This window comes from Rutidosis leptorrhynchoides, chromosome 1 (assembly GCF_046630445.1).
Source record: "Rutidosis leptorrhynchoides isolate AG116_Rl617_1_P2 chromosome 1, CSIRO_AGI_Rlap_v1, whole genome shotgun sequence".
NCBI lineage: Eukaryota > Viridiplantae > Streptophyta > Magnoliopsida > Asterales > Asteraceae > Rutidosis > Rutidosis leptorrhynchoides.
Genome location: NC_092333.1, coordinates 231506512 through 231534181, shown reverse-complemented (window position 1 = coordinate 231534181; position 27670 = coordinate 231506512). Strand labels below are relative to the sequence as shown.

Sequence of the window (27670 nt, the reverse complement as noted above, 5' to 3'; positions counted from 1 at the left end):
AATAAATAAAGACCCCATCGTATTCGTATTGATCAGAATTAATCTCGACCCATGGTACCATGTTGTCAAATGACGTGTTGCGTACATAAAGTACCGTGTTGTCAAATGACGTGTTGCGTACAATCATGAGGTCTTATGATTAATCTTCTTGTGTTGTTTACGGGTGGTCCTGAAATATATAAAATCAAATCATAAGTAAATATATATAAAATATCATATTAATTAGCAAAGATATGATTAGTTTAGTTTTACTCCAATTAATTTCGTAGCTAAACTAGCTTCGGATAACCAATTTTGTTTTAGCCGTAGTTTCTTCAATATAACTCCATTTTTGTTGGTTCAACTTGCCACTTCCTTGGATCGAGTCATTATTTATGAATATGAACTGTAAATACCTTAGTTTGCATTCGAAATCACAGGTTATAGGTCAAACTTTGGTGAATCTTATGAAAGTGATCATTTTCCCTCATAAAAACAACATCTAATGATCATTTTTATAAAAATACTTATACTTTGAATTAAACCATGAAATTTTTATGTGTTAACATATTCATAAGAAATATCATTTTTCCAGAATATGAACTTCCAATTCAAAGTTCAAGATGGTTTTTAATTATCCAACCCAAAACAGCCCCCGGTTGCACTCCAACGATGTAGATTCAGTTTTAAGGTGTTCTTTGTAAAATCAAGTTGTATCTTGTTAAATTAGCATATCCTTATGATATATTACAGGTCTTGAAGTGTTTTAAAAGTTAATTTATAAGGATCTATTTAGTTTGCGAACAAGTTTGAAATCATTCAAACTATGTTCTTGTTGTTAAAATTTTATATCACAAAATAAGATAGCTATATGAATATGAATTGAATAAGATTATGAACAAGGTTACTACCTCAAGTTACTTGGACAAAGTTACTGCAAGAGATAAGAAATAATCTTGGAATCAAAGAGTGGTGGAGTTAGATCAAAAGGTTGGAAGTAAACTTGTATACTTGGAAGGATTATTGAAGTGTTCTTGAAAGGAATTTCTTATGATGATTAAGGCTTGTTTTTGAAGCTAGATCTTCATGGTTATTTGCTGAGATGATTAAGGTGTTTAAGGCTTATAAGTGTGTGTGTGTTTAGCTAGGAAATGGTTGTAGAATTTGAATCAAAATGATGTACCCCGTGGCCCTTTAAAAACGTGAATGGGGGGGAGACAAAAACAAATTTCATGTTGTAATTTTGTGTAATTAGTCAAGCCTACTTCCAAATTCTAATTACCTCATATCTAGGGCAGTAATATGATTGATTAGGATATTGATTTGATGTGTATATACTAATAGTAAATACGTATAGAAGCTGGGTATGATACGGGTACATATACCCTAGATGTACGTGTAGAAATCTTAAGGAAATGGAACGAGGATTCAAATATAGCTATCTTTTGTAAATATACTTATATTGTTTTATGTATAAAAGCCCTTTAAAAGTGATTAAATACATATTTATACGATGCTTGTATAAGCATTATAGGCTATAGGTATATATGTCAAAGAACGTTACGTATAGTTACCGTTTTGAAAACTTAAGTTAGTAGTCTCAAAGTATACTTATAATCATTGTTATTGGTACACAATGAGATATTAAACCATCCTTAGATCATGTTAAATATATATATATATACATATATATACACAAACGTATAATTATCGTATGTTATATAGTTCATGATATCATCAGTCAAATTGGACGGTCAAACGTTGTGTAAAACTCTTTTCAAAAACACCATTCTCAACAATTAGGATTACTTATCATGTTAGTAAGGTTTAATTTATGTAAATATAAATCTCATATGTATAAAACGATCGGAAAAATCAGGGTCGTTACATTTGGTGAGCACGAGGTTCCTTGATTTGAGCAATCGCACCCTCGTTGTCACAAAAGATCTCAAGAGGGTCCTGAATGGAAGGGACTACTCCTAAGTCGTCAATGAATTTCTTCATCCATGCAGCTTCCTGAGCTGCCAATTAGGCGGCAATGTACTCTGACTCTGTTGTGGATAATGCAACAACATCCTGTTTTAAACAAGATTCACATACATCAAACGAGTCTAGTTCATTTGATTTCAAAAGTCCATTCTTTTGAAGTGTATGCATTCGATTCTTGTTTATGTGACCAAGGTGACAATTTCATAAGTAGGAATCACTCAAATCCCTTTTGAGTTTCTTGGTGTTTGCATGGAACATTGAGCTATTGTATGATGTGTCATCATGAACCAATTCATAAATACCATTCGAAGGCGAAGCCTTAAAATAGAACACATTATCTAAAGAAACATGGATATCATCATCAATGAAATTGAAATCAAAACCACATTGTCTTAAACAGGAAATAGAAATAATGTTTCGAGTCAAATCAGGAGCATACAAAATATTTTTCAAAAAAAGCTCCAACCCAGTTTGTAGCTTTAAAACAAAGTCTCCTTGAGCTTCTACGTGCACCTTTGCACCATTTCCCATGAAGAGACTTGTTGTTCCCGCTCATTATTTACTTCTTTTGAACCCCTGCAAAGAATTGCAAATATGAGTTCCACATCCTGTGTCTAATACCCATGTATTAGAAGAAGTAATACTAAGCTCAATGTATACCATATATACATTACCTGAGGTTTGCCCTGCATCCCTCTTTTCTTTCAACTCCTTCAGGTAGATCGGGCAGTTGCGTTTCCAGTGACCCATTTCACCGCAACCAAAGCACGGATCTTCTTTGGGGTTTGCTTTACCAGCAACCTTTTGCTTCTTGTTATTATTGGTTGGGGTAACCATATTCCCCTTTTCCCTTGCCCTTACCTTGGTAGGCGGGTCCTTTCCTCTTAGCCACCTTTGGCTTAGAAGTGTTATTTTTTTTACCCGCCTTCATTGATCATAAACACGGGTGAAGCCCTTTTTCCCATACTTGCTTCGGCCGTCTTTTGCATGGCATGCAATTCGCCAATGCTCTTATCCCAACCATTCATGTTATAATTTAACACGAATGTGTCAAACCTTTTTGACAATGAGTTAAGGATAAGGTTCGTGGCTAATTCATTAGACACGTTGCAATTTAGATGGTTTGCTCGATCAATTAGGCTTTTCATCTTAAGGACATAAGATGAAACGGATTGGGAGTCGTCCATCCAACATGCATGAAGCGCTCGAACCGTTTCGAAGCGCTCGACACGAGCTTGTTGAAGGAACATCTCCTTCAATTGTGTGATCATGTCATATGCACTATGATATTCGAAATCCTTTTGGAGTTTGGGTATCATAGTCCCAAGCATAAGGCAAATGACTTGCACCGAATCGGTGCAATACTTATCCCAATAAGCCATGCCTTCTCCTCAAGTTTGAGGACAATTCTTCCAACACATACGCCCTATCCTCAAGTTTGAGGACAATTCTTAGATTGCGAAACCAATCCATGAAATTCGTATGGTTGAGTTTTTCCTTTTCGAGGATAGACCTTAACGATAGGTTGTTAAAGTTGATTGGTGCATTTGGAATGTTGTTGTTATTGGTGGCCATCTACAAAATTTAACAAAGTTGTTTAAGTATCAATTTTAATTTAACAATCAATACCCTTTAAATCCAATTGATATTTATTAAATTTTAGAATCCAACGGTAAACCAAATTTCGGTTAGGTGACCTTTATCCCGTCATTTGATTTAGCTAGGTTGTCATTATATGACAATTGCAATCCTTTTGCAACTTCTAAGTTATGGGATCATGCAATCCTTTTGTATGGCATATTTATCCCATCAACGCCTATTTGTTCCTCATGCTTCGGTGACCCTAAGTTCATGATTCCCAAATCAAGTCGTCCTACTTGTGTAAACGTGTAAATTTAACATACAAGTGGTTAGGTGACCTTTATCCCACAAGTGTGCGAAATTCACCTTAATCATATTAGTTTGCTCATAATGGTTAGGTGACCTTTATCCCATTATGAGTTCCCTAATATGCCTAAGTGTCACACAAAAGGATGGCGTTTAACTTGTTTACCATGTTAATTAAAGGGATTTTAAGTTTTCTTTATTTCTAGTTTAAGAAAACAATTATACCATACACCAACATGCATTTAGTGTATGGTTTATTTGAAAATCCATTTTTCATGTTATGTAATAAAGCCAATTTTATTACATTGATATAAACCATTTTATATGTGTTCTAATAACCAATTATTATAATCCATTTAGCCATTTTTAATTTAACCAATTAAATTATCGTTTTGCATGTCGTTAATAATGTCTAATTTAACCAATTAAATTGTCAATTTGCTTGTTGTTAATTTGTGATTTACTTGTAGCAACCAAACATACAAACACAACAAACAACCATGCATGCAAAACAAATATGTTCACAATCAAGCCAATTTGGTAGACATTTGTTTGGCCGAAAACAAATGCCACCGGTTAAGGGGTTATAACACAAAGTAGGAGATTTTAAATCTCACACTTAATCTTGCATCCTTCCTTGTGTTCTTCATTGTCACCTTCTTGTATCTTCATTTTTACAAAATATATCCTAATACATTTTTCTCAAAAAAATTAAAATACAACCTAATCTATTTTACATGCCAAATATAAAATAAATTACATAACCAAAATTAATATTACATACCAAATGAATAATTAATATTACAAACCAAATGAATGAATATTACAACCACATTGAAAGATTAACAAATCAACCAAACAAACATTCATTCAAACACAAGGTCATGGCTATGATTGTGAACATTAATATATCAACAAAATATGAAAAAATGGAAGCACCCAAAACCCATTTTGGGTCTCCAAATTTTCGGCCAAGATAACAAACCCACCCAAACCCGAAAATTTTTGCATTTTAATATAATGCATGTTCATAAAATGCAAAAATATAGTGAGTTTAATAAATCATCTCGAAGCATATTCCATCAACTTCGGCTTTAGATACCATTGTTGGGATTTAACAAGTTCCATAATGTTTAAAACATTTTAAGAATCAAATTAAAGCGGAAGCATGAATATATTACTAATTGAACTCGTGAATCTTTAACCAATTAAAGTTAAATCCCAATTAGGATCAAGTTGTGAAACATACTTACAAACTACAAGTAAGAAAGGAGTTTATACCTTCTCCAAGCTAGGTTGTAAATGATGAAGATGATGATGATGAATGGAGCTCCAAAAGAATGAAACCTCAAGTAGTTATACCCCAAGCTAACCACCAACGCCTTGTACTTTGGTTAGGATTTAATTAACACTTGAAAGAGCTTGCAAAAACCAAAATAAGAACTCCTTTGAGCTCACCAAATGCCACGACCAACAGCAGCCTTTTTGGGAGGTTTTGTGCAGATTTTTCTTCATGTTATTTTGCATGTATGTGTTCCAAAGAGTTAAGGAACATCTATATGGATTAAAGGGAAAGCATGGCCAACTAGATGGAATCTCTAGCATGTGTGCTCACAACTCCAAGGCCACTTCCAATATTTGTTTATAAAATTAATTTTATAAAAGTTAGATTTTATAAAATTTGTTTTATAAAACTTCCATATTAATTTTATGTACATTTTATTATATAAAACCAATTTATATAAAATGTAACATAAATTATTTAATTATTTAACCTATAAATAATTAAATCCATATTATATAAATTATTCCATAATTTATATATACACATCAAGTAATATTTCAGAAAAGCATTTTTCTTAAAGTTCAAGTGTCGCGTATTTAATCAACGATCCAATCGCTAAGATCAAATACGAATAAGGTGTCGGTAAGCTTGTTATTGGGTATGACCCGACTTGGATCAAAACATATTAGCCACGTTAATTTAATATGTCTCTCGGGCATACGAGATACCTTCACGATTGACGATTCATATGACTCCGAAGGCGTGGTTGAAATATCATCTTCAGACTCTCTATTGTTCCCACCCTCAAACTTGATGGTCCATGAACCAACCTCATGTACATGAACATCACAAGTGACACTATTTATATCCACATTTACCCTTTCATTAATAATGCTTTTTTTGACTCGTGGCGATACAAACCCGTCTACGACTCATAACATTACAACTTTCCTTATCGAAAAAGATGAACCTTCCTAGCAATTCAGATATCCTTTTAAAAGACCTTGATTTCCATGCACATAACGGCATACTCGAAATTTCGATCCACGTAGTCTTTAGTCCATAACAAAGTCTGAGACAATAGGCCTAGCAAAAGCATACAGTAACCTCAAATTCGTGTTGAATTTAAATGCAGCACACGCATCGACCGAATCAAAAGTACACTAAATCCTTAGGCCACCAATATACTGGATCGACAAATCATTGATCTCTTCTTCCTTTAGCACAATACCGAAACTAGGCCATAAATTAAAATCCTTTAGTTTAATCAGGATAGTCTCCATTAGGTTCGACATTTGAACAAGATCATGTTCCAATAACTGGACTCTTTTGATCTGAGCCTTTTCAACCCTTTTCCCATCAAAGTTCTTGCTATTTGCAATCACATTAGCATAAGTATTCGAATTATTATTATTGAAAAGTTTTGTGAATCATGTTCCTTATTATGAACCTGAGTAGATTCATGTGAGGAATAGGGAGGCTTGACAACATTAGGTTTAACATGCTTATCATTCCTTTGTTGAAATCTAGCCACGATAACATAAAGTTTCATCTTATCTACGTGAATAATAGACAAAAGCTTCGCAAACGTGTATGGATCTTTCACATCTGCGAACCTTACATAACCAAAACGAGTACCTTGTTTTGATTTCTTGAATGCTACATACGAATCGACGATATTACCGTACGATTTACATACTTCCCATAATCCCCGACGATCGATATTCTCTGGTAGCACTACTACAAAAATGATAAAAGGAACCCTCATTAGAAACCTATTTTCAGAGGAGCCGAAGAAAAGAGGTTTCAAAAGTTCAAAGGAACCGGTTTTGTAGTTCAAAAAAGAAACCGGTCTCTTTATTTAAGTTAAGAAACCTCTTTTTAATAGAAACCGGTTCCAAACTTTTGGAAGCTCTTTTTACTTAATAAGAGGTCTCTTTTTTATACCTATAGGCAGTGTTGTAAATGTAGCGACCCCGACAAATCGTCAAATGACGGCGTCGTCTACGTAGGTCCCATTGCATGGTCATAAGTCCTTTAGACAAAGTTTGACCAAAATATGTCGCCTTCATTTCAAAATAAAGATTGTTTCCAAAGTTTACAAGAATTGTTCAACCAAAAGTTAAGTTACAAGGTTATAAGTACATTTGAAATCTAGGCGACACGGTTTAAAGTAAAGTCAAAAGACGCTCCAAGTAATGCATGTATACTCGACATCCAATGCAAGTATCAAATAGTGAGCGGAAGCATGTATCACATATCGTGCAAGACCTGAGAAAAACATAGAAATCTGTCAACGAAAACGTTGGTGAAATCATAGGTTTAAGTAAGTATGTGAGTAAAAGTAAAGTAAGCCGAACCACAAGATTTGTAAAGTTGAAATAATAGTAATACATTCTAAAGTTAATATTCACGAGCACCCAATTATCAAAGCTTAACATTCCGTCCGTTGAATACCCCAGTAATTAGTGCTAGAACAAACACTGTTTCCCGAAAATATATTTCACCCGTAGACGGTAGCGAACCGTCAAAGATGAGGGTTGTCAAACCCATATGGCCATATAACATAAGTTCTCGCTTACACCATCTGATGTAACTAATGATAATCGGATTGAGGATTTTCGTTCTAAACTCGTATGTAGAATGTTTGTTTTCCCGTTCTTGTGTTCACTTAGTTCAAAAGAATCGTTTATGTTTTCTCATCCCAAAAGTAAGTTCAAAAGAGTAAAAAGTGGGACTATGATCTCACCTTGAGTGCAAGAGTCAATAAAGTACTTCAACGAGTAAACGCGTGCAAAGACAAAGCTAGTCTTGACCTAAACATATAGGTTGTATCAATAACGGTAAACACAAACGGTCAAAGATGTTCAATTAGTCCTATGGCTCGTTACGACTCGATTATGTAGCATGTGAATCAATTAGTCAAGTTTCATGCACGATACAAGTAATTAAGCATGTTAGAACGATCGTATAATTGTTTGGTTAAGTTTGACTAAAAGTCAAACTTGGTCAAAGTCAAGTTCAACGGGGTCGGGTCGGGTATCCGACAATTTTCCCATGATGAGAAATCATTTATGAGCAGAATGGCCAAGTTCCATGTTAATCGGAGTTACGGTTAAGCGGGAAACATTTTGTGAAAGGAAAAATAAAAACAAAAATGAGCTGGGCATATGCGCGGCGCGCTATGGGTTGCGCGGCGCGCACCCAAATGTAAATCCTGGTCAGAACTCAACCAAGAAGGCAAACATCTGGGATTTCTAATTATGCGCGGCGCGCGGGTATATGCGCGGCGCGCAATACCTGGGAAACATGCAGTTTGCAGAAAAATGGTCCAAGTCACGAACCAAAATACAATTTAACACATCTCATGCACCGAAAACACTTAAAACATGTATCTTATACCATCGGAAAGGTATTTTGATAAGGAAAACATCTAAACGCATTTCATCAATCAAACTTCCACTTACAACAACCAAAAACCGCAATTAAACATTCATAATCAAAGTTCAAGTTCCAAAAACGCATTTTATGATTCGGTCAACCAATTTGCATGTATGTTATGCCGTTTCGAAGGTAATCAAACACACATTGCAACAAAACACTTAACAACAATATCTCATAGCATTTGACGCATCAAAAGTTCATGTAAAGCTCATCAAACCCTAATCCAAGTTCACAAAATCATTAATCATGTTCTTGGAGTTTCCTTAATCAACCTATACATCAAAACGAAGCTAATGATACTAGTAACACTTTTAAAACATGAACTTTAACAATTAAACAACTTTTAATCATCCAAAATCAAAGATTTAGCAAGCAATTTTCACAATGAACTAGTTACACCAAAAACAACAAATCGAGCATACAAATTACATACACGACATCACAATGAGCCATAGACACTAATTAACTACTTTATAAGTCAAGAACACGAATTTAAAGAAATCTAGTGTTTTAGAAATGTTACCCAAATGTGATGAAATTGGTACAAAATCGAAGAGGATGAAGAGAGGATCACGAATATATAATTTGTTTTGATGTTTGATTGCTTGAATGGAAATAGATGATGAATTTAGTGAATGGGTGTTTTGAGTTCAAAAATGGTGGAGAGAAAAGAAAGAAGAAAGTGGGAGGTGAAATGAGTGGATAAGAGGAGGTGTTGACCATTTGACCTAGTCAAATGTTTGGCACCTTGGCGAAACTAGTCCCTCAAGTTTGTTGTCGGGTGCGAGAATTAACCAAACGAATTATTTTAAATTACACGGAAGTACGGGAGATATTAAAAATCCGATAACGAGAATATTTAAAATGTTACTTAACAAAGGATACGAATCTAGATATGAAGGGTATTATTTAAAAAGAAAAAGACGGGCGTTAAAATAATTTAACGGAAAAATGCGGGATGTTACATTATCCACACCTCAAAAGAAATTTCGTCCCGAAATTTAGTTGGAAATAATAATCGATGCCTCTCACTCGAGACCGGAGATGTCAATGCTATGAATAAGTGAAGGTACGTCCTTGAGTGTTCTCATGAATTTGGATTTTTACGATCCCCGGTTTCAACTGGTTTTCCTATGAAGAGAAGTTTGTCTTCAATAGTTGGTGCATTTAGAAGAATTGCACGTTCCTGTTCCGCAGGACACGTTTCTATGTTTGTTACACGAAATGTAAGGTAAACGGAAACTTAATTGAGTCGGAAGTTCTAAACGGTAGGAAGCGGTTCCAATACGCCCCAAGGTTTCAAAAGGTTCAATATTGCGGCTATAGCCTTTCTCGATTTCCCAAAATGGATTACACCTTTCCAAGGTGCGGTTTCTCAATATTACGCGGTTACACACTGGGATTTGTGAGGTTTTCATCTAAGTTTGGTATAACTCTTTTGGCGACTACGGATCGTCTCGAGCCCTCCTCGGATTTGAATGATTTCAATTGTTGTTTCTTGATGGAGTTCAGATTTCGGTGGTTGATGCTTTGGTTAAATGAACAGGGGTATGACATTAGCGGTCATATAGGGTTTCGGAAAGTGCGCGTGAACACACGAGTGGTAACTACTGTTGTAAGAGTGATCTACTAAAGGTGACAATACGAGTTTGTGACATGTCTTTCCAAGACGTAAATCGTTCGTTTGCTCGGTTCGTCTGTTTGTGGGTGGTACGCGGTACTCATGTCTAAGCGGGTTCCCAAGGTTTCTTGTAAAACTAGAAGTGAAGCGAGTATTTCGATACGTGATAATTGACAAAGATACACCGTGTTGGAATAGAATCTCTTAAGATACGTTTGAACAAGTTAGTTAGGGTTCGAAAAATGTTCGTTAGGACTATTCACCCTCGTGGCGAATACTTATGTAATATGAGGAGTTTCTCTATCCATGGAGAAATGTTACAAGGAGTTTCTTTAAACGGAAATGCGAACGGTAAAGATAGTAGTGAAATGAGGACTTAGAATAGGATGAGTTTACATCTCGAGGTTGCCATAACGTGCCTCTAGTTGTCAAAAGTTGAAGTCTGAAAGAGAAACGAGGTAGTACACGTAGTTGTATAGTTCGGGGTTGAATAATAGTTGACCGATTATCAGAAACACAAGGGCGTTAAGTCAAAGAAGAGTGAAGTATCGTTGGATTGTGTGCTATCTTAAATTCCAGTAATATCAGACGGTGACGGTGAAATAACAGAGGTATGTAGTGTGGTACGGGATGACGAGAAAATTGATCGGATCCACAATTTAGTATTCGAATTCTTCGTGCAAAATAACGAATTTCAGTTATGTTGATTTTTGAGTCGAGAGAGTATGCCTTTCGGCGTTCAAGTAGAAATATTTCCATGTTTGAGTTCCATCTGTTGCTATACGATTTTAACTAGAAATGTTGGTGTGAAGAATCACGCTCAAGGTTCGAACACGGAGAGGTTTAGAGTTTTCCTTAGTGAGTTAACGAGTTTAAAAGTCGTGTGACACGAGAAAAGTCAGAAATGAATCTTCGGTAACAACCGGTGAGATCTAATATTTTTACGAATATAAGTCTGAGTTGGGAGAGTTTCCTGATTACATGTGGCTTGATTTCGAGATTGATTGTAATGCCTTGACCATTAACATCATGGTCTAGAAAATTGGACTTCGTTCAACAGAAACTCTCACTCGGAGAATTTGGTATAGAGTTGCTCTTTTCTCAAAAGTTCGAGCTTAAGATGGTGATGTTGTTCGTTTTCCTTCTTTACTTGAATAAGTTAAGATGTCATCTATAAATACGATAACAGATTAGTCTATATGAATTTGCATACGCGGTTTAAGAGGTTTATGGATACGGGCGAGCCCTAATTAAATCAAACGGTACTAAGAGAGATTTACAACTAACGTTGCGAGTTCGGAAAGTGGCTTAGGAGACATCGTCTCACTTAACCCCCAATTGATGATAACCGGAACGGAGGTCGATTTGGAACATACGGGATTCGTGCAAATAATCATGAGGTCATGGATGCGAGGGAGAGGGTATCGGTTTCCAACCGAAAATTTCTTAGTTCACAATAATCTATACATAAATGTAGGGCAACAATTTCTCCTTAATGAATAGGTTTTGAGTTCCTTAGTTCTATTGGTGTCGAGTTCAATTTCTTAACGTATATCCTCCGATAATATTTATAGGCACACAATATTTTTCCGTTGGTCGCTTAAATCGCCTAAATAGTATCTAGGGGAAAAGATGGAAGGTAATGAGTACAAGTCAAAGTCTTGGTTGTAAAACGTCTAGCGGTAATTGAATCGAATAAGTATGAAACATACGGTTTGTTGTGAAGAAACGTACCCGTGACTAGTCCATCGTCGTCTCGGGCATCCTAGGCGTTGATGTCGAAAGTTCAACGGCGTGCGTTGGGGTTGATTTTCTTATTTGGGCATGCACTCCTAAAATGACCCGGTTGGCCACATTCAAAGCAAACACCCGTCGTGGGCGCATTGGGCTCCTTTCGAGCGACGGTAGCGGTACTCTTACAGGCATGGGCCACATGGCCACTTCGGTGACACTTGATGCAAAATGGTTTGCCACACTCACCAAAATGATGTTTGCGACACTTGTTACAATAAGGTAGATTTCCGGCGTACCCCTTCTTGCGGCCGAGGGTGAAAGGCTTCTTGGAGATGTTGTTGTGGTTGTGGTTGCTTGATTGAGAGGCTTCCCATGTTCTTTTATTGCCGCTCGATTGGTTCTCGACCATTGGTGCCGGCGTTTCCATTTCATTCGCCGTGTCTAAAGTATGGCGGGCCATTGTTAAAGCCTCTTGTAGGTTAATGGGTTGGGATGCCATTACCCCGTGTTGAATGCTCTTAGGGAGGTCATCCATGTAAAGTTCGACTCTTAGGGATTCGGGAGTCATGAGATTTGGACACATTGAGACTAGTTCGGTAAACCGTTGATTATAAGCTCCGAGGTCATTTCCGACCGTTTTTAAATTCCTTAGCCCTTGCTCGAGTCTTCGAGTCTCATCGCGCGGGAAGTATCCGGTGATCATTCTTTCTCTTAATTCGGTCCAAGAGAGTGTAAGGGCTTCATCGATACCCACTGATTGTACATACGTGTTCCACCATGAGAGAGCGATACCGGTAAGAGTGAGGGTGGAAAACTTGACCTTATCTTGGTCCTGACAACCGCTTATGCTAAAAACGGATTCTGTTTGTTCAAACCATCGGGTGAGAGTAACCGGTCCCCCGGTTCCATCGAAAGTGGAAGGATTGTACTTCATGAAGTTCTTGTGGGAGCAACCTTCGTTTGAATTACCGGTTCCATGATTGTTGTTGTTAGAAAAGTGATTGGCCACGGCCGTACCCACGGCGGTGGTTATCATTCGTTGAAGAGCTTGTTCTAGAGTTTCGAGAGGAGTGTTGTGTTGACCTTGGTGAACCATTGTTCCTTCATGACACAAGAATATCGTTGGTTAGTATTTTCAACAATACTAACCGTGGCATGGAATAAGGATAGAGAGAAAATTTTCCTTGACTCGCCTTAAATTCTCTATGTCATAATGTCGGAACGTCCATGTGAATCACCGTAATATAATCCCGGAAATTATATTACCCTGATTCTCATGTGCATTTAACATTACTTCATAAAGTCAAGGTGGCGCATCAACAAAATTTATCAACGTAAGATCAAGATCGAATACGAGTTAGATATGATAGAAGAGTTCGAGTATAAATGCACAATTAGTCAAGTAATTCCTACTTCAGTCTATATGCCGGTTGTAGTCTAGATTCACCTATGTACCCTATGACTCGGGGTGGACACAAATGAACTCTAAATCCCTACAACCAAGGCTCTGATACCACTTGTAGCGACCCCGACAAATCGTCAAATGACGGCGTCGTCTACGTAGGTCCCATTGCATAGTCATAAGTCCTTTAGACAAAGTTTGACCAAAATATGTCGCCTTCATTTCAAAATAAAGATTGTTTCCAAAGTTTACAAGAATTGTTCAACCAAAAGTTAAGTTACAAGGTTATAAGTACATTTGAAATCTAGGCGACACGGTTTAAAGTAAAGTCAAAAGACGCTCCAAGTAATGCATGTATACTCGACATCCAATGCAAGTATCAAATAGTGAGCGGAAGCATGTATCACATATCGTGCAAGACCTGAGAAAAACATAGAAATCTGTCAACGAAAACGTTGGTGAAATCATAGGTTTAAGTAAGTATGTGAGTAAAAGTAAAGTAAGCCGAACCACAAGATTTGTAAAGTTGAAATAATAGTAATACATTCTAAAGTTAATATTCACGAGCACCCAATTATCAAAGCTTAACATTCCGTCCGTTGAATACCCCAGTAATTAGTGCTAGAACAAACACTGTTTCCCGAAAATATATTTCACCCGTAGACGGTAGCGAACCGTCAAAGATGAGGGTTGTCAAACCCATATGGCCATATAACATAAGTTCTCGCTTACACCATCTGATGTAACTAATGATAATCGGATTGAGGATTTTCGTTCTAAACTCGTATGTAGAATGTTTGTTTTCCCGTTCTTGTGTTCACTTAGTTCAAAAGAATCGTTTATGTTTTCTCATCCCAAAAGTAAGTTCAAAAGAGTAAAAAGTGGGACTATGATCTCACCTTGAGTGCAAGAGTCAATAAAGTACTTCAACGAGTAAACGCGTGCAAAGACAAAGCTAGTCTTGACCTAAACATATAGGTTGTATCAATAACGGTAAACACAAACGGTCAAAGATGTTCAATTAGTCCTATGGCTCGTTACGACTCGATTATGTAGCATGTGAATCAATTAGTCAAGTTTCATGCACGATACAAGTAATTAAACATGTTAGAACGATCGTATAATTGTTTGGTTAAGTTTGACTAAAAGTCAAACTTGGTCAAAGTCAAGTTCAACGGGGTCGGGTCGGGTATCCGACAATTTTCCCATGATGAGAAATCATTTATGAGCAGAATGGCCAAGTTCCATGTTAATCGGAGTTACGGTTAAGCGGGAAACATTTTGTGAAAGGAAAAATAAAAACAAAAATGAGCTGGGCATATGCGCGGCGCGCTATGGGTTGCGCGGCGCGCACCCAAGTGTAAATCCTGGTCAGAACTCAACCAAGAAGGCAAACATCTGGGATTTCTAATTATGCGCGGCGCGCGGGTATATGCGCGGCGCGCAATACCTGGGAAACATGCAGTTTGCAGAAAAATGGTCCAAGTCACGAACCAAAATACAATTTAACACATCTCATGCACCGAAAACACTTAAAACATGTATCTTATACCATCGGAAAGGTATTTTGATAAGGAAAACATCTAAACGCATTTCATCAATCAAACTTCCACTTACAACAACCAAAAACCGCAATTAAACATTCATAATCAAAGTTCAAGTTCCAAAAACGCATTTTATGATTCGGGCAACCAATTTGCATGTATGTTATGCCGTTTCGAAGGTAATCAAACACACATTGCAACAAAACACTTAACAACAATATCTCATAGCATTTGACGCATCAAAAGTTCATGTAAAGCTCATCAAACCCTAATCCAAGTTCACAAAATCATTAATCATGTTCTTGGAGTTTCCTTAATCAACCTATACATCAAAACGAAGCTAATGATACTAGTAACACTTTTAAAACATGAACTTTAACAATTAAACAACTTTTAATCATCCAAAATCAAAGATTTAGCAAGCAATTTTCACAATGAACTAGTTACACCAAAAACAACAAATCGAGCATACAAATTACATACACGACATCACAATGAGCCATAGACACTAATTAACTACTTTATAAGTCAAGAACACGAATTTAAAGAAATCTAGTGTTTTAGAAATGTTACCCAAATGTGATGAAATTGGTACCAAATCGAAGAGGATGAAGAGAGGATCACGAATATATAATTTGTTTTGATGTTTGATTGCTTGAATGGAAATAGATGATGAATTTAGTGAATGGGTGTTTTGAGTTCAAAAATGGTGGAGAGAAAAGAAAGAAGAAAGTGGGAGGTGAAATGAGTGGATAAGAGGAGGTGTTGACCATTTGACCTAGTCAAATGTTTGGCACCTTGGCGAAACTAGTCCCTCAAGTTTGTTGTCGGGTGCGAGAACTAACCAAACGAATTATTTTAAATTACACGGAAGTACGGGAGATATTAAAAATCCGATAACGAGAATATTTAAAATGTTACTTAACAAAGGATACGAATCTAGATATGAAGGGTATTATTTAAAAAGAAAAAGACGGGCGTTAAAATAATTTAACGGAAAAATGCGGGATGTTACAGTAAAAGTCGGCCGACTTGGCCGACGCATCGGCCGATGCGTCCTTTTTTTGGGTTCTCAGTTCCGTTTTTTCTGAAAATGACTCAAAAGACGGTCAAAGCTAAAAGCTCGATCAAAGTCTGTCAAAGACGGTCAAAGTTGGTCAAAAACGGTCAATGTCAATCAAATTTTCGTCAAGATATGATATATTTTAAAATTAGGGTTTGTTTTCATTTTTTGAGCCGCTCTTTTCTCTGTGTCATTACTGATTATGTACTCGGTAACATTAATTGAGTTTGAAGTTTGATTGTTTTTAAATTCAAGTTCTTATTTAAGAAATTTATGGTACATAATCAACTATTATATATATATATATATAAATAATAAATATATATTTAAGAAATTATTAATAAAGTCAACGTTGGTTAACGACCTATGCGTCCACGACGCGTCCCCCGACTCGGTCGACGCGTCCTTTTTAGGTCTCAACCGATGCGTCCCCAACTCACGACTTTTACAACCTTGACTATAGGAACCTTTTTCTTTTTAAAACCGGTTTCAAACTTTTAAAACCTCTTATTTGTAAAAAATCGGTTCATTTACATTTGTGCTCTTTTTAAATTGTCAAATAAAATATCACAACGGGAAAACGAAAAGTAATACAGTGGGATCGACCAAAATTCCATCTCCCTCTTAATTACTCTCGTAGACATAAAAAAACCCTAGAACCAAATCGTTCAATCGTTCACCTCTCTATCTAGGCATCTACCCTCTGTATCTCCATCTAATTCGCACAAAACTCCTCCATCTCCCGATCCATCTCCCTCTGCATGTCCATCTTACATCTACCTCTCCATCTTCACTAGCCCCATCACCTACTTCCGTCACTTCACCTCCGTGTTTCAATTAAAGCAGCAATTTTGGTAGATTACAACTGAAACACAAAAATCCAAGCACACATGGTAATTTTTTTTCTCTTTGTTAAAATTATTGTTAGGGTTTGTAAAATTTAGTGTTAGAGTTAGTTAAAATCAGTAGTTAGTGTTTGATTTTGTTAAAATTAGCGATTGTTTTGGTTATTCTCAAATTTTGTGTTTCTAGATAAAAAGGAAAGTAGACTTTATGAAATGAAAAGCAATTTGTGATAGTCATGATGCATTTGTTAAGCATATGACGAACTTGATTTGGATTATCATCATGTTTGTATGTACAATTTATGATGTGTTTCCATTTCATCAAGTTTATGACTTATGAGTGTTCATTACAGCATGTCTTAAGGTGGCCCGATTACGGAACCGAAATGCATAAACTGAAACTATTAGTTCTAATCAGTATCAGACTATCATCAAGTTTTGAAGAGCGTATACCATCAAAAGAAGCTGGGGGAGTGAATGATAATGATTATCAGGTATGGAAACGATTCTGAAAGTAGATGTTGTTAATAATATATGTTACCAGCAGTTTTAGATGAACAATTTTGTTTGATATCATGTATTGCAAATACGAATGTTACAGTTATGTTTTAATTTTTTTAGCAAGAAAAGTTTATTTTTATTTTTATTTTTTGACAATATTCATTTAAGGTGTATAAAAACAAGTTGGAGGATTTTTATCGTCGGACTTGTGAAGGACAAAGCTGCTATTGAAGAGACTATCCGTGAATCACGATTAAAGTTTCTTGAAAATCAAGAAATTGAAGATTATTCACAGAAGAGAATAATTAATGGAAGTATATTCAGGCAGGGACCGAACTAAGCATGTAAGTATCTAGTTGTTTATTAATATTATTATTTTGAAGTCCACGCAAATGTGATGATAATTTGATTAAGTTGTATTAAGTTGTTTAAACTAAATGGTGACTAACTATAACATCTGTGTGTAATAAAACATGTGCACAGGGAAATTGTGTTTGAAACTAGAGATGGTGTCCAGACAATTATGGACACGTTCCATAGCTTACTACCTAGCAACTGGGTTGAGTCACCTATAATGGATTGCTAGGCTACGTTGCTAAATCTGGAGGAAAGGTTGAGGGATAGAGATTCAATCAAGAGTGTGTTTTTTCATAGTGGAATACTGGTTAGTAATAGTTAAAATTTTTCTGTTCTGCCGGTAAGGATGCAAACTGAATGTGTTGTTACATTTGGTTTTTCAGAAGGATGGCATGATAAATGGAGATATGTCAGACATTAACTGTTATAATCTGTTTGTGACTAATATCGAAAAAGTTGTGTGTGGAGACAGACAATATAGGGCAGTATCAAATGTCGATTTGGTATGTTGATCACTTGTTTCTATTTATGTTTTTAAATTATGTTCATAATATAAATATAAATATATGTTTATCTATAGCTCGATTACTATATATATATGTTATTAAACTTTACAATTAATTTGGTTTTCATAGGTGTTTTTCCCGGTTATACAAGATAGACATTTCTATCTGATTTGTTTCGATTTGAAGTAGGAAAAGTGGAACTACTAGACAATATGATAGATAGGCTTCCATTCGAAGAAAAATACAACGATTACCCGTATAAGCTGGTTAGTGTTTACGTTTGTTCATTCAGATTTTTAAAATTCTTTTGGTTTTAGAATTGTTAAAGTAATCGATTATTCTACTCATAAGCCTGGTGTGTGGATTTTGTGACGACCCGAGAATTTTCGACCAAATTTAAACTTAATCTTTATTAGATCTCGACATGATAAGCAAAATCTGTAAAACCGAGTCTCAAAAATTTTAGAATAGATTACATGAATTTATTTAACCTTTGACTGCTCTCGATGATTCACGAACAATTGTGTATAAATAAATATGTAAATAAATATGTATTATTAATATTATTACATAATATTGCTAATTATAATTATAAGAGTAATAATATTAATAATAATAATATTAATCATGATAACCAATAATATTTAAATTACAACTAAACAATAATAATATTAATATTGTTAATAATAATAATTATTATTATCATAATTGTTAATGTTATTATTAGAACTATTATTGAACTAGTTAATTATTAATTATTAGAATTAATGATACTAATTATCATTATTAGTTTTATTATTATAAATTACAAACTCATTATTAGTATTAAAATTATTATTAATACAAATATATATTTATTAATATGGACTTTAACCTGGTACATATACATATATACATGCCGAATACAGTATACGTATACACACACCTAATACAGTACGCATATACTCAAATACATATATAAATATATATACAAACACGTATTTTTCTTTCAGAAAATCAAAATCAGATTTTGCAACTCGATCAATTACAGTATCTAATTTTGTTTGAATCTCCAAAAGTATTAGATATCAAAATCGTTCGTACCAAGTTGTTAAATGTCGTGGTCACCAGCTAAGAATTCTGTTGGATATCAAATACATAATCGAATTAGTTGTTATCAATCTCAATCTCATTTTATTTATTTTGTCTGAATGTAATTGGATTAACTCTTCTTGTCAATTCACTCCACTTGTTTACCACTCTTATAGATAAATGATTTCAGATAAGATTAGTTATGAAAATATATTCAGAAATATCGAGGATATTTATAATGAAAGATACGATAATATCTTTGAATATCTAAAATCATAGGATGATGGAGACTATTGTCCGCAAGGGTTTAGAGTAAGGAGAAAGATATTTGCTAAAGACTTCAGCAGGCATTGAATTATTTGGATTCTTTGAAGTCAAACTTATTCTTTGTGATTTGTCCGCGGTTTCCTTCATAGTTTCGCATAATTCGCTTTTCGGTACTAAATTTTTTTATTGAGTGTTTCCAATACTCCATTCTTTATCATCAAAATTTCGACGGTTAAGGTCGTGTACAGTTTTTGCTGCTGTATTCAGCCTTTTCAGAATTTATGGTATTGATTCGTAGACTGGGTGCTTTTCAGAATTGAAGATCATAATTCTAAGAGATAAATGTTATATGTTTACATATAACTGTTGATGTAGACATGCTGCGAGATTTCAAGATACCGATTACTAATTCTCGGTAGTTGGTATAGTAATTCTCGGTATAAGATGTAAATGAGTGAATGATAGGGTTTCACTTAATATAGTGATTTTTTGGAAAGTCAAAGATTAACGGAGTTGTTGGTAAATTTACTGATAATGTGGTGAGATATAAACTTTTTCCCGGTATCGATGACGAAAGACAACTTAGATATCAGGGTTATAATATGCTAACCTGAGTGAAAAGTCGAAGTTGACTTGTTGGAGCTGTGACAAAATTGGCTAATTTGAAAAGGGACTGCAAAGTTATTTTGGGTAATAATAACACCAAAGGAATTAACACAGCTATGTGTTAAACGTTTACTCAGTTTCTGAGAGTTTTTCAGGTGCATAACTATATGCATAAATCTTTTCTTTCGTAGATGAAGTGCGGTTGGTTCATCTTCTCGATTGAGGTGTTTTCAAGAATCATGAAAGATTTGAACACAGATTGGAATTGTCAAGATACAAATGAGGTTTAAGATGAAATCAAGTGACAAATTTGAAGAATTGTTTAGTTTCATATGTTGTAATCAATATTTTAATTCATTTTAATTGTCCAATATTATTAGTCCACAGTCGATAGTCCACAGTTACAGTCCAACAATTCATATATAGTTTAATATATAATATTCAAATTAATTAATATGTATCATGACCCGTATACGTCTCAGACTCGATCACAACTCATTATTGTAGAATCAACCTCAACCCTGTATAGCTAACTCCCGCATTACTGCATATAGAGTGTCTATGGTTATTCCAAATAATATATATAGATGCGTCGATATGATATGTCAAAACCTTGTATACGTGTCCCGATATTTAAAGTGCGTAAAATAAATAACAGAAATTAAATGACGATAAATAAAGTGCGTAAAGTAAATAACAGAAATTAAATGACGATAAATAAAATTGCGAGAATGTAAATTGCGAGAATGTAAATTGCGATAAATAAACTGCGATAAATAAAATGTAATCAGTTAGCTAGGAACAGTTAGCTGGAACAGTTAGCGTGGATTCTTAACAAAGTTTTTCGTAGTTATTTTTTTTGTTTCTATCATATTTTTATTTCGTCAAATGTTTTCTTCATTATGCCACTTGTTGGATTCTGATAGGTCAAAATCCTAATATGAAATTGAATGAAAATGGTTATTCTGCGGTGAACGGATACGTATATCGGTGGTTGTAAGTAGGATAGTAAATGACTGTTGAATCAGCTTCATCGAATATACAGTGTAACTTATTAATGTGAAATCTAAATATTTCTCGGGTATTACCTACCCGTTAAAATATTTTCACCATTAACAGTTGTACAAAAGAATTTTCAATTACAATCTTTATGAAAATATATATACATATATATTTTCTTCAGATGTAATCATGGATTTAATGAGTAGATATAATATTAACTCATTTGATTTACCTTTAGAACTAGAATACATAATCTCTAAAACATTAGAGATTACATAATCATCATGAAGAACGAAGATAATTGATGTAGAACGATACGTAGAACGTTGATTGTACTCGAGGTACAGAATGAGATGTTGAGGCATGGATTGTTGATGGTACTGGTGCCGTTACTGATGGTATTGTTGGTGCCGGTGATGTTGTTGAAGCTGGTAGGTTCTGCATCATATTTTCTAAAGCCACTACTCGAGCGAAGCTCGTTGACTTCTTCTATTACTTCGGGATGATTGTCGGTCGGAACGAGCGGATGAATAAGGTTTAGAATTTTAGATAGAAGATAATCGTGATGAGCTACCCTGGAGATGAGGCTAAAAATGGTGTTTCGGATAGGTTCTCCGGTAAGTGCTTCAGGTTCTTTGCCGAGGGTGCAGGTTGGTGGGTGGAAAGGATCGCCTTCTTCTTGTCTCCATTGGTTGAGTTGACTACGAACCCATCCCCATTTCATCCAAAATAGGTGATGGCTAAGTGGTTGATCCATTCCGGTTACACTTTCTTCGGAGTCCAGGTGAATATCCATATCGGTATCCGAGGGACTTGAACTAATGGTGAGTTCCATTTTGCTCGGTTAAATAAAGAGTTTTTGGTATGAAATGAATTTCGAATATCAGATGATATTCTAATTACATAGAATACCTATACATAGTACAGGAAATCCCGTAGATTACGGAGGGAATTAAGGAAACGTGTCAGACAAGACTTAATGTGATGGGATGTGAATTTGTCTGTACACCGTCTATGCAATAATTGCAATATGACGCGTCGAGACCGATAATGATAAGTAGATAATTTTCGACAAATGGTGGTAGACAAACACTTTTAACATGCAGACCAGGTTCAAGTCCAGACTTACTAATATAACCTAACAACTACTAGGTCAAAGTCCAGACTTGCTAATACATCCTAACAACTATCAATTAGACACACTAATGCAAGACCTGGTTCGCTAGGACCAACGCTCTGATACCACCTGAGACGACCCGTCCTAATCCACCTGGACGAAGTCATCAACATTTGGTCCCATTGCAATGATCGACTCCAAGTAATGTCCTTAAAATGAGCAAATGCACAGCGGAAGACTTAATTCGTACCTGAGAATAAACATGCTTAAAAGTGTAAACCAAAAGGTTGGTGAGTTCATAGGTTTATCATAACAATCATTTCAATATCTTAATAGACCACAAGATTTCATATACACAAACGTTTTAATAAAAATATTCTAAGTGGTTGAGCACTTGGTAACCATACTTAACATTTAATCAACGTCGCATATTCCCTTTATTATGAAATCTCACTACACCGTACCAAGTGTAGTCACGAAACGAAGTACTGTGCAACCGTTGAATACTGGTCGTCCAGTCCGGTTGGGGTTGTCAGGCCCGATAGATCTATCAACAGGATTCGCGTTTACAATACCCATGTAAATATTAGTTACCAAGCTACAGGGAAGTATGCCAGTGGTACAACTCAACGTAGAATATATCTTAAGTACTTGTGTCTATTTCGTAAACATTTATAAAAGCAGCGCATGTATTCTCAGCCCAAAAATATATATTGCAAAAGCAATTAAAAAGGGAGCAAATGAAACTCACCATACTGTATTTTGTAGTAAAAATACATATGACGTCATTTAACAAGTGTAGGGTTGGCATCGAATTCACGAACCTATATCATTTATATATATATTAACACATATAATGGTAATCGAACAAATTTATATATTATTAGTGATTTAATTGTTATTTTAATTAGGTTTTTCATTAGTAACCTAATTAATTATATTTATTAATATTTATTATAAAATTATTAATATAGTTATTTTATATGTAATAAATATGATTTTACATAACTAATAGTTATTTGATAAAATAACATTGATAATAAAAACTTATTTTATTTTACAATAATAATAATAGTTATTATGATACTAATATTGATAATATAAAAATAATAACATTAGTGTCAAAATAATAATAATGATAGTAATAATAATAATTTTGATAAAAATGATAATTTTTCTAATAATGATAATAATAATAAAAATGATACTCTTAATTAAAATAATAGTCTTCAATAAAAATGATACTAATAATAATAATAATAATAATAATAATAATAATAATAATAATAATAATAATAATAATAATAATAATAATGATAATGATAATATTAATACTGGAAATGATAATAATAATATAATATTTATAATAATAATAACAATAATAATGATAGTAATAATAATAATGTTATTAGATTTTATGATAGTGAAAATATATGACATCATATAAAAATGTAAAAAAAATGTCAATTTTAATAGAGATGTTAATTTTAGTAAAAATGTAAATAAAAATGCTAATTTTTTTCTTCTAATAATGATAATAATAATATTAATGTTAATAATAATATTAATGATAATAATAATAATAATAATAATAATAATAATAATAATAATAATAATAATAATACTAATTAAAATATAAATATAAAAATGTATACCCTTTTTAAAGCTTTTCTAAAATGAATTGCCCACGACAGGGCTCGAACCCGCGACCACTTGCTCATACACATACACTCTTAACCATGCCTCTAATTCTGTCTTTCTGTTTTAAAACCACTTCGAATTTTTATAACCTCTATCATCGTCATATCTATACCTAGTCTGAATTATTTCGGCCCAACAGGATGTAAACATGCGAAGGCCCAATCTAACCAAGTTTATTCGGCCCAAAAAAAATGGCAGTCCAACAGTTTAATTTACAAACCGATGCATTTGTATTATTAATGGTTATATAATTCGTGAGTTTAAAAAAAAAAATAGCTGAATGTTAGGCTTTTTGTGGGGTTCGGTTCTAATCAGGAGCATTAAAGGAACAATCAACATCATTCATCAATTATAACTATCATCTTTATCATGATCATTTTCCCTGTACGCATCATCATCATCATTCTTTTATCCCCTTCGTTTATCATCATCATTATCTGTATCGCCATCAATCACCATCATCATAGTTTTAGAATTAAAACATGAGGTAACATTTAGCAGTAGCGACTGTTTTAGAAGTTGTTTAGGCTGCAGAAGCAACAATCACGGAGATGACTGAAACATCAACATATAGGGGTTTGCAGGTGGCGGCAGTTATGGTGTTGGTGGTGGTTGCGTGAGGTAACAGAAAACAAACAGCAGAATTTCTTTAACAATGATAGAAAACAGAAATTGCAAACGATGGGTGCTCATGGCTATCTTTCCGACTGTTTACAGCAACAATGAGACACGAACAAAAATTATAAGTGCAGCAGGACGTGGTCTCAAGGTGGTGATGGTTGGGTTTCGATTGGATGGTGGTAGTTTAATGGAGGAAGTGGTGGTTCTTGGTGATGGTCGCCGGTGGTTGTAATAGAAGGTTTGGTTGATCGTGGTTGTAGGTGGTGTAGTTCATGGTGGTAGGAGGTGGCTCGTTGTTAAAGAAGGTTTCAAGATGATGTTGTTTTTAAATCTCCCCAGTACATGTATATGTAATTATATGTTTATATATAAGGTGATTTGTTTGTGAGTGAGACAACAACAGTAATTCTCATGTTACTCCTCAAATCACGGAAGATATTATTTGAAACAAGAAAATATCCCATATTAATATTCGTAAATTAATAAACGTGAGAATTAAAAACCAGTTAAGCCATCGTCAATTATTGTTTAGATTTTCTTTCTCGGGCTGTATTTTGTGCTCATTTGCTAAACAGTTTTCAATTAAGAGTTTTCCTAAAAATCTCATATATATTTATTTATTTTGGTCATTAAATGTTTGAAACCTGATTAAAAATGTGCGTCTAATATTTAATTTTAATTTCAAGTAATCTATACGGAGTATTAAAACTCAACTTATCAAAGTAAAAATATTTTTAAATAAATTCTAAATTTATATAACTTAATTATGTATCAACGTTTATCTAGATCTTATCATGAGTTCGTATTTAGACCTGTTTAATATCAACCATAAAAATTAACCTGTCATTCGAGCTCGATCCCAACTCAAAATTAAATATTTTTAAAATTAGTCGAAATTTTCCGGGTCGTGACACCACTCGAACTCCGAAAGCAATATAACCAGAATGAATCAACCAATCATCCATCCCCAATTCATCTGATGGGTTCGTAGTCGACTTAATCAATGGAAACGCGCAGAAGGCGATCCCCTCCACTAACCGAATTTATCTCCTGGCAATGAACCTGAAGCACTTACCGGCGAACCAGTCCGAAACACCACTTCCACCCTCATTTCCCGAATATCTCGCTATGATTATATTCTATCTAAAATTCTAAACCTCATTCATCCGCTCGTCCGAACCGACAATCATCCCGGCGTAATAGAAGAAGTCAATGAGCTTTGCGCTCGAGTAGTGGCTCTGGAGAATATGGTGCAAAATGTACCAGCTTCAGCAACATCACCGGCACCAACAGTACCACCAGTAACAGCACCAGTACCATCAACAATCCATGCCTCAACATCTCATCCTATATCTCGAGCATAATCATCGTTCTACATGACGTTCTATATCATTTATCTTCGTTCTATATGACGATTATGTAATCTCTAATGTTTTAGAGATTATATATTCTTGTTCTAACGGTAAACCAAATGAGTTTAATATCATATTGACTCATTAAATCTATGATTACATCTGAAGAAAATATATATGTATATATTTTCATAAAGATTGTAATTAAAAATTCTTTCGTACAAACTGTTAATGGTGAAAATATTTTAACGGGTAGGTAATACCCGAGGAATATTTAGATTTCACATTAATAAGTTACACTGTACAATCTTCGAATCTGATTCAACAGTCATTCACTATCTTACTTACATCCACAGATATACGAATCCGTTCATCGCAGAATAATCATTTTCATTCAATTTCATATTTAGATTTTGACCTATCAGAATTCGACAAGTGGCATAATGAAGAAAACATTTGACAAAAATAAAATTTGTTAGAAACAAACAAATTAACCATGAGGAAATTTTGTTAAGAATCCACGCTAACAAAATCCTAGCTAACTATTCCTAGCTAACTGATTACATTTTATTTATCGCAGTTTATTTATCGCAATTTTATTTATCGTCATTTAATTTTTGTATTTATTTTACGCACTTTAGATATCGGGACACGTATATAAGGTTTTGACATATCATATCGACGCATATATATATATATATTATTTGGAATAACCATAGACACTCTATATGCAGTAATGATCGAGTTCTCTATACAGGGTTGAGGTTGATTCTCAAATAATATATATACTTTGAGTTGTGATCGAGTCTGAGACATGTACACGGATCACGATATGTATTAATTAATTCGAATATTATATATGAATTATTGAATTGCTAACTGTGGACTATCAACTGTGAACTGCCAACATTGGACAATTAAAATGAATTAAAATATGGATTATAACATATGAAACTAAACAATTCTTCAAGTTGCCACTTGATATCATCCTAAACCTCATTTGTATCTTGACGATTACGATCCTCATTCAAACCTTTCGTAATTCTTGAAAACACCTCAATCGAGAGGATGAACCAACCGCACTTCATCTACGGAAGAAAAGATTGATACATATAGTTATACACCTGAAAACACTCAGAACCTGAGTAAACGTTTAACATGTATCTGTGTTAGATCATTTAGCATTATTATTACCCAAAATAACTTTACAATCCCTTTTTCAAGGTAGTAAATTTTGTCACAGCTCCAACAAGTCAACTTCGACTTTTCACTCGGATTAGCTTATTATAACCCTGATATAAAAGTTACCTTTCGTTATAATACCGGAAAACCGTTTATATCTCACTACATTAGCAGTAAACTTACCAGCAACATCATTGATCTTTGACCTTGTGAAAAGTTATTATATTCATTGAAATCCTATCATCTACTCATCTGCATCTGATAACGAGAATTGCCGTACCAAACACCGAGAATCAGCAATCAATATTTTTAAATCTCGCAGCATGTCTACATCAACAGTTATATGTAAACATATAACATTTATCTCTTAGAATTATGATCTTCCATTCTGAAAAAGCTGAATACAGCGGCAAAAACTGTACACGACTTTAACCGTCGAAAGTTTGATGATAAAGAATGGAGTATTGGAAAACATTCAATAGAAAAATTTAGTACCAAAAAGCGGATTATGCGAAACTATGAAGGAAGCCGTGGACAAATCACAAAGAATAAGTTAGACTTCAAAGAATCCAAATGATTCAATGTCTGCTAAAG

At 34.4% G+C, this 27670-nt stretch overlaps 1 long non-coding RNA gene across 1 annotated transcript; it reads left to right on the top strand.

The window, feature by feature from the left end:
• The first annotated feature begins 16559 nt into the window (after nucleotides 1-16559).
• Nucleotides 16560-18415, top strand: LOC139868598 (uncharacterized). Its single transcript, XR_011765975.1, has 5 exons — nucleotides 16560-16841; nucleotides 17147-17287; nucleotides 17463-17638; nucleotides 17778-18154; nucleotides 18287-18415. It is a non-coding gene; the product is annotated as an uncharacterized lncRNA (long non-coding RNA).
• The last annotated feature ends 9255 nt before the right edge of the window (nucleotides 18416-27670 follow it).